At 51.2% G+C, this 13,667-nt stretch overlaps 1 long non-coding RNA gene across 1 annotated transcript; it reads left to right on the top strand.

Annotated features, from left to right (window-relative positions):
- The first annotated feature begins 1,196 nt into the window (after positions 1 to 1,196).
- LOC132353125 (uncharacterized) lies at positions 1,197 to 6,385 on the top strand. The gene is made up of 3 exons (XR_009498956.1): positions 1,197 to 1,872; positions 5,207 to 5,326; positions 5,877 to 6,385. It is a non-coding gene; the product is annotated as an uncharacterized LOC132353125 (long non-coding RNA).
- Positions 6,386 to 13,667: the final 7,282 nt, after the last annotated feature.

Here is a 13,667-nt window from a genome sequence, read left to right as displayed (position 1 = left end):
TGCCACAAGCCCTGGGGGCTGAGGGGAGGGGAGAAGCAGGCCCATGAGCCCAGCAGGGGGTGATAAATATGGGCACCAAACATTTCATGTCCCCTGTTGCCAGACCCCTGTTGCTAACCATGCTGGAGAGGTGGGGTTTGCTGTCATGGCAAAGAGGCCCAGGTCCCCTCCTGTGCTCTGAGGGGGAGAGGAGGGAGTGGGCAAGACCCAGCCACCGGGATCCACACCGCCACCCACCCCCGTGGGCCTTTCCTCACAAGCCAGGGCCAGCAGAAAAGGGAAAAGGCGCTGCGGGAAGAGGACCATTTCCTGCCGGCGGGCGGGGGTGGGGGGGGGGGCTTCTTTTTGTTTTCTCTCCCGACAGGAAGCGGGCCCTAGAAGAGGCTGAAAGTGCTGCCCTTTGACCCCCAGGAGCCAGGAGCCAGGCGCTCACTGACAGCAGCCCTGAGAGCCGCCCCTGGGCCCCCAGGCAGACCTGCCATTCCCAGACACAGAGCAGAGCGTCCGGCACAGCAGGCTCTCCCAGACTCCCTGGCACCTCCAGCGAGATAGTGTGGAGCAGGGGCCCCATTATAGCCCCTGTCTGCGGGCGGGGCCGCTCCTGAAAGCATCACAGAGGAGAGGGTCTGGCCTTCCGCCTCCAGTGTACAAGGGAGACCAGAAGCCTTGGGAGGGAAGCACAGCCGCAGACACGGGGCTGGAAGATTCTCTGGGCCTGGAACTCTCGCTGCCTTCCTGCTCACAGCCCTTCCGTCCCGGTGGTCATGAGAGCGACATCTGCCAACAGGAGCATCAGCTTTGGCTCCCGTGATGCTTCAAAAGCTATATTTAATGCATTGCTAATGTTAATAATGGGAGGTTTTCTCATAAAAAATGTGGGTTTCCCCCTCTTGAGAAATCAGCACCTCAGACCACGCTGGGCTCACACTCCTGCGTGGCTGCAGCCGCAGGGCTGAGAGGCAGGTGCTCTCCGGAAGGGGGCGCAGCCACCCGCTGAGCCACAGTCCCCGCCGCTCCCTGCAGCCTTACCTGCACCCTCCTCGTCTCTATTACCGCCTGGCCCCCGAGGCGTATGAGTGCCCTTCCTCTGGCCTAGTCCAGTCTTTCTTTGAACAGGTGAGGAGATTGAGTGGCTGAGAGGGGCGGCACTGGCCAAAGTCGGTGTGAAGTATAGCCAGGCCAAGTATACGTGTCATTCTCGGGATCAGAACTCCTGCAGGCTTCTTGTCACCACAGGGGTGACTGCCGAGAACAGGTAACATGTATTGAGCCACGCCATGTGCTTTACAGTCTTGTGAGGCAGGCACTCCCGTGGTCATCTCACTTGACACCAAGGATGCAGAGGCTCGGAGGGAGCAAGTAACTATCCCAAGGCCACACAGCTGGTTAGTGGTGACCCTGGCACTCCAGGTCAGGCAATCTGAGGCCAGAGCCCCCACTCCTGGTTACGCCCCCCTTCCCCCAGCCCTCCAAGGCAAGGCCCCGAATGGTGCAGCCCCTGCCCTCGGCAGCCCCACCGCACTCAACAGACCCTGCAGCTCCAGCCATGTTGAACTCCCTTCCTCCCACCCAGAAGTGCCCCTTCCCTGTCAAGAGTCCCACCAGCTCCTCAAAGCTCAGCCTACTTGGTTCATTCTTAGAGTGTTAGTGGGTTGTGTACCTGTCTGCTTCTCCCACCCCGCCAGATGCTCCTGGAGGGCAGAGAATCCTTCCAGCAGCCAGCACAGTGCCCTAGGCCTAGTGAGCATCTTTAAAGGAGGGGAAGAATGATGGCTGGCCGGCTGGATGGATGAGATGGTGGAAGGCTGAAGCCAGAAGCACCCCCCGCCCCTGACTCCAGCTTCACTGCAATCCCTGCAGGACCAGTCCTAGGTATCTTTCTGCTGGTCAGCTGAGAAGTCTCCCAGGCACTGAAAGCCACAGCAGTCTAGGGGCAGCAGTGCCAGGGCCTCTTCTCACGGGCCTGGAGTGCCCGGACAAGCTGCAGACCTGCTGGGCCAGACACTGCCCCACCCGGCCCTCCTCCCCCTGCAGCATGAGGCTGGGGCCCCTGGAGTCTGTCCTCTGAAGGTTTGGCCTCCCCTTGCTCTCCAGCCAAGTTTGTTTTGCCCCTACCAGCCAGCCCCTAGGGATCCCTGCCTGGAAATTTATGCCCAGGAGTGAGTCCCCACGCCCCAGCCCTTCAGGCAAGCTTGGCTTCTAGATCCAGCTGCTTTCTGATTGGCTGTGTGTCTTTTGGCAATCTCCTGTCCCTCTCTGGGCTTTCATTTCCTTATCTATAAAATGGGGACAGTAGCAACTGGATTCTCCAAGCATAGTATAACTTCACTGTTAGTATTATTTTTCTGGCTTTCCTTATGGTCTGCATCCTCTCCCAAGACCCTAGCTCCCTGACTGCCTGGGGGCCCACCAGCCACCCTGGGCACCCCTCTGGGGCAGTGGGTGGTGGGCTGGAGACAGAGGCAGCACCCAGGAACCAGCTGCAGCTCTCAGCCCGCTCCCCCACCACCACCACCCAGCTCCTCTGCCTACTAATTGCAGGGTTGCAAGATGCCAGCTGCCTCCCAGGCCCCAGGTGGGTGCCTCCCAGTGGATCAAGGGCTCCCTGGAAGGCCTCCCAGTTCTCCTCCAGCCCCACAGACCCAGCTGCGCTGGGGTGGTCTCCATGGTGCTCAGACCCCCTCTCCTGCTCTGGGAGGGGCCCTGAAAAGGTGTAAACATAAAGCCTTCCTCAGGCTTTTGCATTTCCCAGGCTTTCCCCACATCAGAGAGGAGCATCCTGGGTCCCCCTCCCCGCCTCGAGGACTAGCCATGGCTCCCCACTGCTGGACCGATAAAGTCCCACTCCACATCTTGGCCCATGGTGGGTTTCAGACTTGCCCTTAAGCACGTTCCCCAGCGGCCTTGGTCTCAGGTCCCTGTTGCTCTAGGATGCAGTCCAGACAGGCCCCTCTCTCCCTCCCACACTGGCCTCCCCAGCATCCTCTCCACGCCTGCCCCACGGCTGGAGTCCCAGTGGCGTGGTCAGACAGGATGGCAGCTCCACAGTGACGGGGGCGTTCCTCATCTGCTCGCACCGGGACCTCAAGCTCTGAAGGCAGGGGCCCCGCCTATGGGAACCCGAATCCCCTCCCCAACCCCACCACCAGGAAAGCAGGGGGAGTATCATTCAAAGCCCATGCACTGCCACTGGAGGTGGACCATGGCAAGATGAGGAAACCGAGGCCCAGAGAGGGAAGGAACCAGCCAGTAAATCACAGAACCAGGGTTCGAATTCGGGCAACTCCTAAGACCAGGTGTTCTCCGCTACAGCCCTCAACCCAGGTCTGAGTCTGATTCAAAGCAGATGCTCTGTGACTGTTCAGGGAAAGGAGAGGGGGAGAGGAGAGTAAGGTAATAATGGTGTGAACCGCTGTCACCAAGCCCTCTTCTCTTGAGATCACTCGAGGTTCTTTCTCACCCAGCACCTGACTTGATGCTCTAACTTAGGCAGGTCCGAGTCGGGACGCTCATTACCTAGATGAGTTAAACTGAGGTACAGAGAGCAAAGTGGCTTATGCAAGGGCACCCAGCAAATATGTGTTAGGAATCTCCAGCTTATTTTAATAAGGTCATAATCGTTCACTCCTTTGATCTCCATTCTAATAACTCAAGAGAGAGCAGCCAAAGAGATGTGGATTCGCCTACACCCCTAACTAAGCATCACCTACCTGAGCCTCAGTTTCCACGTATGTAACACGGGGTGCTGTGGGGATTAGAAAGGACGTTTGTCAAGCCCCCAGCATGGGCTTCAGCTCCCAGCGGTATTGTTGTTTGTCCACCTTTGTCCAAGGACACCCGTCATATCTGTGTGGAAGACCAGTTGTCCAGGCAGGAAACGTGCCCTTGTCCACACTGGGGTGGGGTTCTCTGTCCAGGATCTGCCTCTGCCTGTCTGCCCTGCCACACTCAGCTGTCCCTGCTCTCCGTCCCATCTCAGAAACCTCCACTTGATCACCTGCCCAGTCGCCCAGGTATCTTAATTCCAGGATGGAAGGGGGTTTAGGCGGTAACACTGGGAGAACAAAGGCATCTTTGTCTGTTCTTGGACCACCACCCGCTTCCGACCAACTCACCCCATTGGCTGATAAACTGGAGTTAGGTGTGTAACAAAATCTCTTGGGAATTTGTCTGGTGGGAGTCCCTTATCAGATAAAATTTATCTGATCACCCAGTCCCCAAAGGGTAAACTGAGGAAGCCGCCAAGCTAAGGGGGAAAGGGTAGGGTCAGAAAAAAGAGGAGCCACGCCAGGCAGTCTGCCTCTGTTATTTCTTTGGATGCTCATGACAGCCCAGTGAGGTGATCACAGGTATCATCCCACCTTACAAGTGAGAAAACCAAAGTTGAGACCCTCAGGAGCTTTGTGAATCTGGGCCATTGTTCTCTAGCAAGGATGCTGGTAACCACTGCCCCAGCAGCTCCTGGTGTACTTTAACTGTAACTCATGCCTCTTCTCTGGCCTCCAGGGCCCTTGCAGGTCTGGATGGTGTCTCTGTGCACAACTTCATCTACCACCCTCTCCCCATCGCTTACCATTCCAGCCCGCTGGCCTCCTTTCTACTCCTCCAAAACCCCAAGTCCGTTTCTGCCTCTGGGCCTCCAGGCATGCTCTTCCTTCTGCCTTCGTATCCTCCCCTGGCTTCACTAGCTACATAGATATTCCCTCTCCTGTGTCCATTAACCTCCTTCTCAGTCCCTTGACATCGATTTTTCCACATGGTTTCTCCTTCTGTAATTACTGATTTACTCACCTGGCTGATGCTGACTTGCTAGCCTGTGAGTTCCCTAAGGCCTAGGATTTGGTTCTTATTAGTCACTTTTGTACCCCCAACACCAATGCCTGCTACATAGCAGGAGCTCACTAAACTTCGATGAATGAATGAATGAGTGAATGGGTTAACAAATGAATGAATGACTGCCCATGCTCCCTCCCGGGCCCCTGCTCTGGGCTCCCCAAGGCCAGTCCCAGAGGCTCAGGTCAGTCAAAGGCAGCAAAGAGATGAAGTTATAAACCAGGGCAGGCAAATGGACTGTGCAAAGTTTTTTGAGAGGAAACTCAAAGATGCAGTGCTATTAAAAATTGATATTTCAATGAGATAATCCCTCTCCTAGGCTTTTAATTGATTGTCTAAAAAGCCTTCCTCTGTTGTGCTTCTTTGTTTGCAGGGACCATTAATTTTTTTATGGACGATCAAACCCGGATAGATTGGAAGGGCCACCACACAGCTGATTCAAAAACAGTCACCAAGGCGCCAGGGACACCCATCTGAGGGTCAACCAGGAGAGGTGATGTGGCCATGGAGTTGGCCTTGGCTCTGGATTTGGGGAAGAGGAGAAGCCCCTGCATGTCCCGGGCATGCGCGCGCGCGCGCGCACACACACACACACACACACACACACATACACACACACTTGCCCCTGCCCCCAGACCCAATAGACAGGCTCGGTGAAGGGAGGAGGAACAGGAGGTGAGGGCCCCAAGGGTGGGGGCAATGGCTGTGAGGGGAAGCCCTGCTCTGGGAGTTGGGACCCCTGGGTTCCCTCCCCTACCCCCGTGCCACTAGTGGCCGGTTCCCCACCATTCCAGGCCTCTGTTTCCCCATCTGTCCCTTGCAGGGTGGGGCTAGAAGCAGACAGGGAAGAGAGGGTGAGTGAAAAGTTGGGACCTCCAGCTTCTGCTGCTGCACCTCTCTGGGCCTCTGTTTCCTCATCTGTCCAGTGGAGTGTCACTGGCACCAGGTTCAAGGTGGGGACTCTGAGGGCCACACAGAGAGCCAGGAAGGGCTGCTGGTGCTCACACCGTTGTTAATCTCAGCATTCTTCTCCTGGCCCTCAGATCCGCGCCCCTCTCCCCTGAGGGTGACTTTGACCACCTCCTTCCTCCTCCCTCCGGGATGGCTCTGAATCAGCCTCCACGCTCTGCTGCAAGGCTTGTGGCTGTAGAGGTGTTCTGTGAGCACCTGTCTGCCTGGCCTCTGGCCGGATCTGCTTCTCTCCCGACCCCAGCCATCCACTCCATCAGCCTGACAGGCAGCCTCAGTGAGGCCCCAGGGGGTCCCCAGCTGTAGAGCACGAAGCCAAGGCTGGGCAGGGCCTGCCGGGCCCCTGGCCTTTTCTTACCTACCTTGCCCATGAGCCGGCCTCCCTTACTCCCTCTCTGCTGCTGCATGCTCCTGACACCTCTTTTCTGGAAGGGAGAGACTGGCCAAGTAGGGCCATCTTCCTGGGTGTGTGTCTTGTGCAGTCACACAGGGCCTCGTACTTTGAAGGACCTTGTGTTTGGTTTAATGCTCTGTTGTCAGTGTCTTGAAATTACTAATAATTTTACAAGGAGTCCCACGTTTTCATTTTGCACCAGGCCCCGTAAATTATGTAGCCGGTGTTGCTGTCAAGGGACAGACCCGCTTCAGGAAATGGCCAGAGGGTGGGTCCCCAGAGCAGAGCCCCTGCCTTTAGCCATCACCCGTCCCATCCAGAGGACTGGCCTTATCCCACATCTTCCCTTGCTCACTTTCCCCAGATCCCCCAGCTCAGAAGCCCATCTCCTCCCTACGGGGGCTCTGAGCCGGGAATGACTTCTCCAGGCGTCTCTATGGGAGGGAATTCTAGGGAGTGTGTCTTTTCTACGGGGAAAGCAAAGGGGTTCTCAAATCCATATGTTCCCCCCAGACTGGTACCACTTTCGTCAAGTGGAAGCATGGAAGCCACAGAACAGATGAGACATGAATTCATTTAAACGATCTGTAGAATTCATAATAGCCCTCAGTCACCATGTTGTTTTTTTTTTCTCCAGGCAACAGATATTAAAGGTACAACGGCTTTGACCTTATAGGTGTTGGAACATTTTCCTCCATCAATGTGCATCCTTAGATGGTAAAAGGGTAGAAATCCCTGCAGAGCAAACTGGCAAAATGCAGCTAAAACAAAGACAGGTCACTTTTAGAAACCTGTCCTAAGGAAGGCTGTAAGCCTGTGTAATATAGAAGCGTGGGTACAAGTATTTAGCCACACAGCGCTCATTGTGGCATTGTTTACAAAAGCAAAAATAGAGACAGCTAAACAGCCGGTGGTCAGGGGCTGGTGAAATAAATGACAGTACATTTCTCCAAAGGGATGCCGGACAGTCAGCAAGATGAAGCTTGTTAAAGAAAAGGGAGTGAGTAAAAAATCAGATTTGAATATAGCAAACAATGCCGGCTTGGTTTTCTCTCCGTTTGTGTGGAAGAATCGACACCACAATGTTAGTGTCCGGGTCGTTATTTTTCTTCTTTTTTATCCCTGACTCTCCTGGCTCCTGGTGGCCAATCGCGAAGGAGTCAGGGACACTTGACTTTCTGAGGATCTCTTATATCTGTCCCTTGCCATCACCCCTTCTCACTACCTAAGTCAGACCACCTCTCTCCTGTAAGACTTGCCTTCGCTTCCTGTCTTGCTCCCCACAATTCCATTGAGACCCCTCCATGTATTCTCTAAGGGCAGCCAGAAGGATTTTTCCAAAATGCAAACTGGATCCTATCCCCTTCCCCGTTTAAAACCCTTGACTAGCTCCCTATTACTCTTAAGATGGAGACCAAACCCTTGAACTGGCCGTCAAGACTCTGCATAGCCAGCGTCACTGAGCACCGTGTGTCCCCATATCCCTCTGCATTCCAGCCACTCGGGCCTCCTCCCACACTCTTATACAGGGCAGGCTCTCTTCTGCCACAGGACCTTTGCACATGCAGTTCCCCCAACTCAGAACACTCTGCCATCCCTCTCCACCACATTAACACACCCTTTTGCTTTCACCTTAAGAATCACTTCCTCAGTAAAAGCCTTCCCGGGCAGGTCAGGTGCTCCCTATACCTCTTCTAGCACCCTGTAGCCCCTTTCCCTCTCTGCCCTCATGAGTTGCACCTGCACCTGTGGAATTCTTAGATCCATGCCTATCACTTTTACTAGGCTATGAACTCCCCAGAGGCAGGCTGTTCTTGTCGACCACCGTGTCCCCAGTGCCCAGCGCCTGGCACAGAGTTAAGTGCTCAGATGTTTGTTGAATGAATCAGCGAATCAGTGAGGGAGGGAAGGCTGGCCTAACCACGCAGCCTCCCTTTACTGCTGGCTGGCATGCCTGTCCAGGGAACAGCTTGTCAGTCCTGCTAGTAGCATATGACACGTGCGCTCAGGACGGCAGCCCAGAGGGAACTGCATAGAGAGAGCCATGTGCTGGGAGATGGGGCTGGAACGTCACCTCCTTCCTGAGAACTGCTCTCTGCATCCATCGGAAATTGCCCCTTGCCCAGCCTCCTTGGAAGGAAGCAGAGGGAGCAAGGGGGCCCCATCTCCTCCTTCTCCACCCCCCTCCTGGTTAGTCCCCTTTGATGTGAAGGTTCCTGGGGAGGCTGGTTTGTGTCACTGTCCAGCTGGGGGAGGGAGACAGTTCAGGGCCTCATCTTGACTGGCGAACTGGCCCAGATCTCAGCGCTCCTGTACAGCAAGTGGAGGGGCCCGGGGCTCTCACTAACGCCAGCCTGTCACCAACAACATTTGAAAAGAACTCACCAATCCGATGGCTACGGTAAGGTTGCCTGGGATTCTGGGGACTCCTCCCAGCTCCAGATTTTATCTCCTCTGGCTCTGGCTCTGTCAAACCTGCCCTTTTCCCAAGAGCAGACCTGGGGGTATGGGAGGAGTGAGGGCTTTGCTGGGGGCCCCCCTGGGAGACCAGCACGGACAAGGATCCCCATGCTTCTAGGTTATGTCAAGGCCCCCAAAAAACAGAGACTTCATGGTCTCCAGTTGAAGTCTGGGCATGGCTACATCATCCTGGACAAATTCTTCTACTTACTGGGCCTCAGTTTTTCTACCTGTGCAATGAGGATTGCGACATCTACTCGAGATTGCTGCAGTGAGGTTCAGCGAGCTCGGATGGCGTTTCCCCAGGTGTGGACTCACCACCACCACAGCAAGTGGTGGGATGTCACACTCCACAAAATGGCCCTAACCGCCATGGGGTCGTGCTACGCATAAGCGATTCTGTGTTCATTTTTCTTTTCATCCTCTGATGGTTTCAAGAAGGTCTCAGACGGGTGGAAGTGTGGGTTCAGCGTTTCTCTAACGCTTGCTAAACTCCTTTTTAACAAAAGCCTTGGAGCTAGCTTTCTAGGCAGGCAATGTTAGCCAGCACACATTGAATGCATTTGTTTTATTTTCAAGGTATTTTATTTATGTAGTTTGCTCTTGAAGCAAATAGAAAAATGTGAGGTGATTTAAAGAAAAACATTGAGCAAATAATAGCACAGGAGATGCTTAAATCTGGGAAAAATCACAAAGTGGCTGGAGTGGCTAGGGCTTGGGAAATATTGTTCCAGCATGGGCGAAAGTACTTTGGGTGAAAATACTTTGAAAACTGTCAAGTGATGTACAAACAGGAGTGTGGGCGAGGGACCAGAAGGGTCAACACCAGAGAAGGGCTTTGGGTTTCCTGGGGGTAAATCTTGGGCCTGAGTATATTATTAATGATTCAAAAACCAGTAACGTGTGATAATAGCTCTCCCTCCATTCTATACACTAGGCACTGGGGAGATGCTTCCACCGATGCTATTTTATCTAACTCTCATTGTTCCCATTTTGGGGGGAGGAAATATTGAGGCTCCAAATGGTGAAGGGTCTTGTAGCACAGCTGGGATCGACCCCCACGTGCTTCCCTGCCTCTGTCCTGAGTGAGGATTTTCAAGTACCCCCTCGCAGCGGGACGGCTGGGACAGGCCCTGAGGCCTGGGCTGCGCGCAGCATGGGAGAGGTAATATATCCGGGGTGTAACCCCTCACAGAGCACTGTTCCCACACCCTCCCTGCCAAAACAGTCCCACTGGAGGGTGGAGGTTATGGGAGGAGTAATCACTTCCTTTAACTTAAAGTAACAGATTTACTTAAACAGATTGTTTTAATTGAAAAATTTGCACGTGGCTGTTGTAGAAGATTTAGGGAACAGACAAAAAGAAAGAAATACTGTGTGGATAACTAACCCGTTTTGGGTACGCCCCACATGCAGGGTCCTGTTCCAGGGGGTCTGAATGTATTTCCTCACAACTCATCACCCCCACTTTACAGATGACAAAACTGAGGCACAGAGAGGCTAGATAAATTGCCCAACTGGTGGAACCAGGGCTTGAACTAGGTGGTTTGATTCCAGAGCCTACGTGCTTAAGCCACTGCCCTTGTCTGCCTGAAGCCCCCCTCTCCTTAGGAGAACAGCCTCTCAGGTGGGCCAGAGGGAAATAGAGGCTCAGAGCTGAATTCACACAGCCGACTCCTCGTCCCTTATTCATTGCCTCAGTTTCCCCAGGCAGCACATCCTGATTAGAGGCACCAACCACCAGGGCTTCATTGTTCCCTCTCAGCTGAGGAGGGCCAGGGGAACCAGAGCAGGAGGGAAGGCAGCAGGAATGCCGCACGTGCAGTGCTGGTGCCCGTCCTTGGGTCCTGCGCGCACAGGTGTCGCCATCACAATTCCTAGGCTTAACCATTTGCTGCCCAGAGAATGCCCAGCATCTACTCCATCGCTCTCCATCGCGGCTGCTCAGTCACGCCCCCTACAGCCGACAAATCAGCCATGAGCCAAGGCCCAGAGCACCCAAAAGCCCGGAGTGTGCTCAGGTGAGAAGCAAAGCCAGTCTCCCAACCTAGAAAGTGTGTTGGCTACCAAATGAAAATGTAAGAAAATGAAATCAGCCTGCCTAGTGGGGCTGAGTGGCCCCACTGCTCAGCAGACTTGAGCCTCAAGGACCTGGTAACGCAAATGCAGCCGCAGACCAGGAAACTACCCCAACCTCATCCCGAGCCTCAGGCCCAGCATCAATGCTGGACTAAAACTGGGGCTGGGAACCCCGGCCATGAGCTGGAGAGCCAAGCCCAGTTGGCACCATCCTCATTTAACCTCCCCTAATCCGTGCTGGAAGATGGATGGGCCATTCACCTGCAAATTTGGGGACATCCCTCGTCCCACCCATGATTTTAAAAGGAGGGCGCTGAGGTTCTGGGAGGGGAAATGACTTGCCAATGGCCTCACAGCCAGAGGTCACCAGTCTCCATTGAAGGCTTTCCTGGTAACCCACAGCACCCCAACCTCCCCTCCCCCCACCTACACCCAGGGGTTGAATGAGCACCTACTGTGTGCAACTTCTGAGTTCAGATTTGGAAACTGGATCTTAGGAAGATTTTTCAGAGTAGTATTTTGCACATACTTGATTTTAGGTAGCACATGAATGAAACAGTTCCATACTTCAAGACGTGATGTATATGTACGTATAAAATATGTTATATTGTGGGTGTGTGTATGTGTATGGAATCACACAATATGTCAATGTGTACTCTTTTTTTTTTCTGGTTTCATTCACTGTCAGTATAATTATTTTGAGATTCATCCACGTTGTTGCATATATATTTCTTTGCTTTAATTGCTGTTGTATTTTACTGTGGGTACATAACTGTACAATTAGTAAAAAATGCAAACTAATAGTATATAGTGAGAGAAATCAAAGCAACAATCGCCTGGGGACTGATGAGGGTTGGGGAGGGGTAGAGGAGGAATAAGAAGGAGGGAAGAAACTATGGAATGATGGATATGTTTACTATCTGAGTTGTGCTGATAGGTGTACCTATGTCAAAACTCATCACACATTTTAAATATGCACATTTTAAATATGTGCAGTTTATTGCATGTCAATTACACTTCAATAAAGCTTTACTATATACATTTTATATATATATGTCAACTACACTTCCATAAAGCTTTTATATATAATGTATTATATATAGTACACATAGTAATATACATAATACATTATATATATTATAATATATATATACTGGCACAATCCAGCCTGTGATTTGAACAATACTATTGTTTAGTTCAAGGGCAGAGCAGGGAAGGTGTTTATGTTTATTTTAATTGAGTTGGCTCTTCTGCTTCTGGAAAGAGGGAGTAGTCCTACTTTTCTCTATACCTCCCACTAAGAGCAACTGAAAACTCTGGAATTTATATGTAAAACAAATACAAGAACACTCTGAAACACTAGACCCCCTCTGACAGCACCCCGGAGGGGAGGGAGAGGGGCACCTTATTACTCCCAGGTCAGGTGCAAGTCCAGGTTCCCCATGACACTGCAGCAGGAGAGCCTCCCTACTGGCTGGGAAGGTGGGTGTCATTATAGCCTAGGCTCCCCATTCAGCCTTTGCTGGTGTGGGGAAGGGTGGGATCACAGTTTTCTTCTGTGGTTTTTGGCTGGAGTAGATAGTTATTGTCTAAAAGTTTTCTGTCTTGCCAGGATACCCCTTTCCTGGTCCTGTGGCTAGAGAGAGCGGGCTTTTGGGGGGGGCTTTTCTGTCTGTGCCCATTGGTATTTCCAGGTTGCTGGTGTTCTTCAGCTCCAGGTGTGCAATATATGAGGCAAAATGAAAACCCAGGGAACTCATCACTGTGTTTATGCACCAAACAACAGAACTACAAAATATGTGAAACAAAAACTGATAGAACTAAAAAGAGAAAAGGAAAAATCCACAATAATTGTTGAAGACATCAACACCCCTCTCTCCACGATTGACAGAACAACTAGATAAAAAATCAGGAAAGATATAGAACTCAACAACACCATCAGTCAACAGGATCTGATATTTCTAGAACACCCCACTGAAGAAATTGAATGCTTTCCTCCTAAGATCAAGAACAAGGCAAGGATGTCAGCTTTCACTACTCTTATTCAACATAGTACTGAAGGTTCTAGCCAGTGCAATAAGGCAAGAAAAGCAAATAAAAGACATACAGATGGGAAAGGAAGAAATAAAATTGTCTCTGTATGCAAATGACATGATCATTTATGTAGAAAATTTCAAGGAATCAACCCCAAAAGCCTCAAACTCCTAGAATTAATAATTGAATGCAGCAAGATTACAAAATACAAGATAAACATACAAAAATTTTATTTCTATATAGTAGCAATGAACACATGGGTAGAAAAATTTTAAATACGATACCATTTAAAATCACCAAAAATAATTAAATAAAATGCTTAGGTGTAAATCTAACAAAATGTGTATAGGACTTGTAAACTGAAAACAAAATAATGCTGATGAAATAAATCAAAGACCTAAATAAATGGAGAGATATACTGTGTTCTTGGATTGGAAGACTTAACATAGTAAAAATGTCAGTTCTCCCCAAACTGATAAACAGGTTGAATGCCATTTCTATCAGAATCCTAGCAAGATTTTCTGTAGCTGTAGATAAGATTAGTCGAAAATTTATATGTAAAGGCAAAGGAGATAAAATAGATAAAACAATTTTGGAAAAGAATAAAGTGAGAGGACTCAGTTTACCTGATTTCAAGACTTATTACATAGCTACAGTAATCAAGCCTATGTGCTATTAGCGAGGAAAAGACACATAGATCAATGGAACAGAAAACCCATGATGGATCCAGCTAATTTTTGATAAAGTTGCAAAAGCAATTCAATGGAAGAAAGAGAGGAAGCCTTTTCAAAAAACGGTGCTGGAACAATTGGACATCCATAGGCCAAAGCTGGGGGAGAACACCACACCAACCTAAGTCTCATACATTCTACAAAATTTAACTCAAAATGGTCCACAG

This window comes from Balaenoptera ricei, chromosome 19, assembly GCF_028023285.1.
Source record: "Balaenoptera ricei isolate mBalRic1 chromosome 19, mBalRic1.hap2, whole genome shotgun sequence".
NCBI lineage: Eukaryota > Metazoa > Chordata > Mammalia > Artiodactyla > Balaenopteridae > Balaenoptera > Balaenoptera ricei.
The sequence above is the reverse complement of the archived record's forward strand: the minus strand, read 5'-3'. Positions and strand labels throughout refer to the sequence as shown.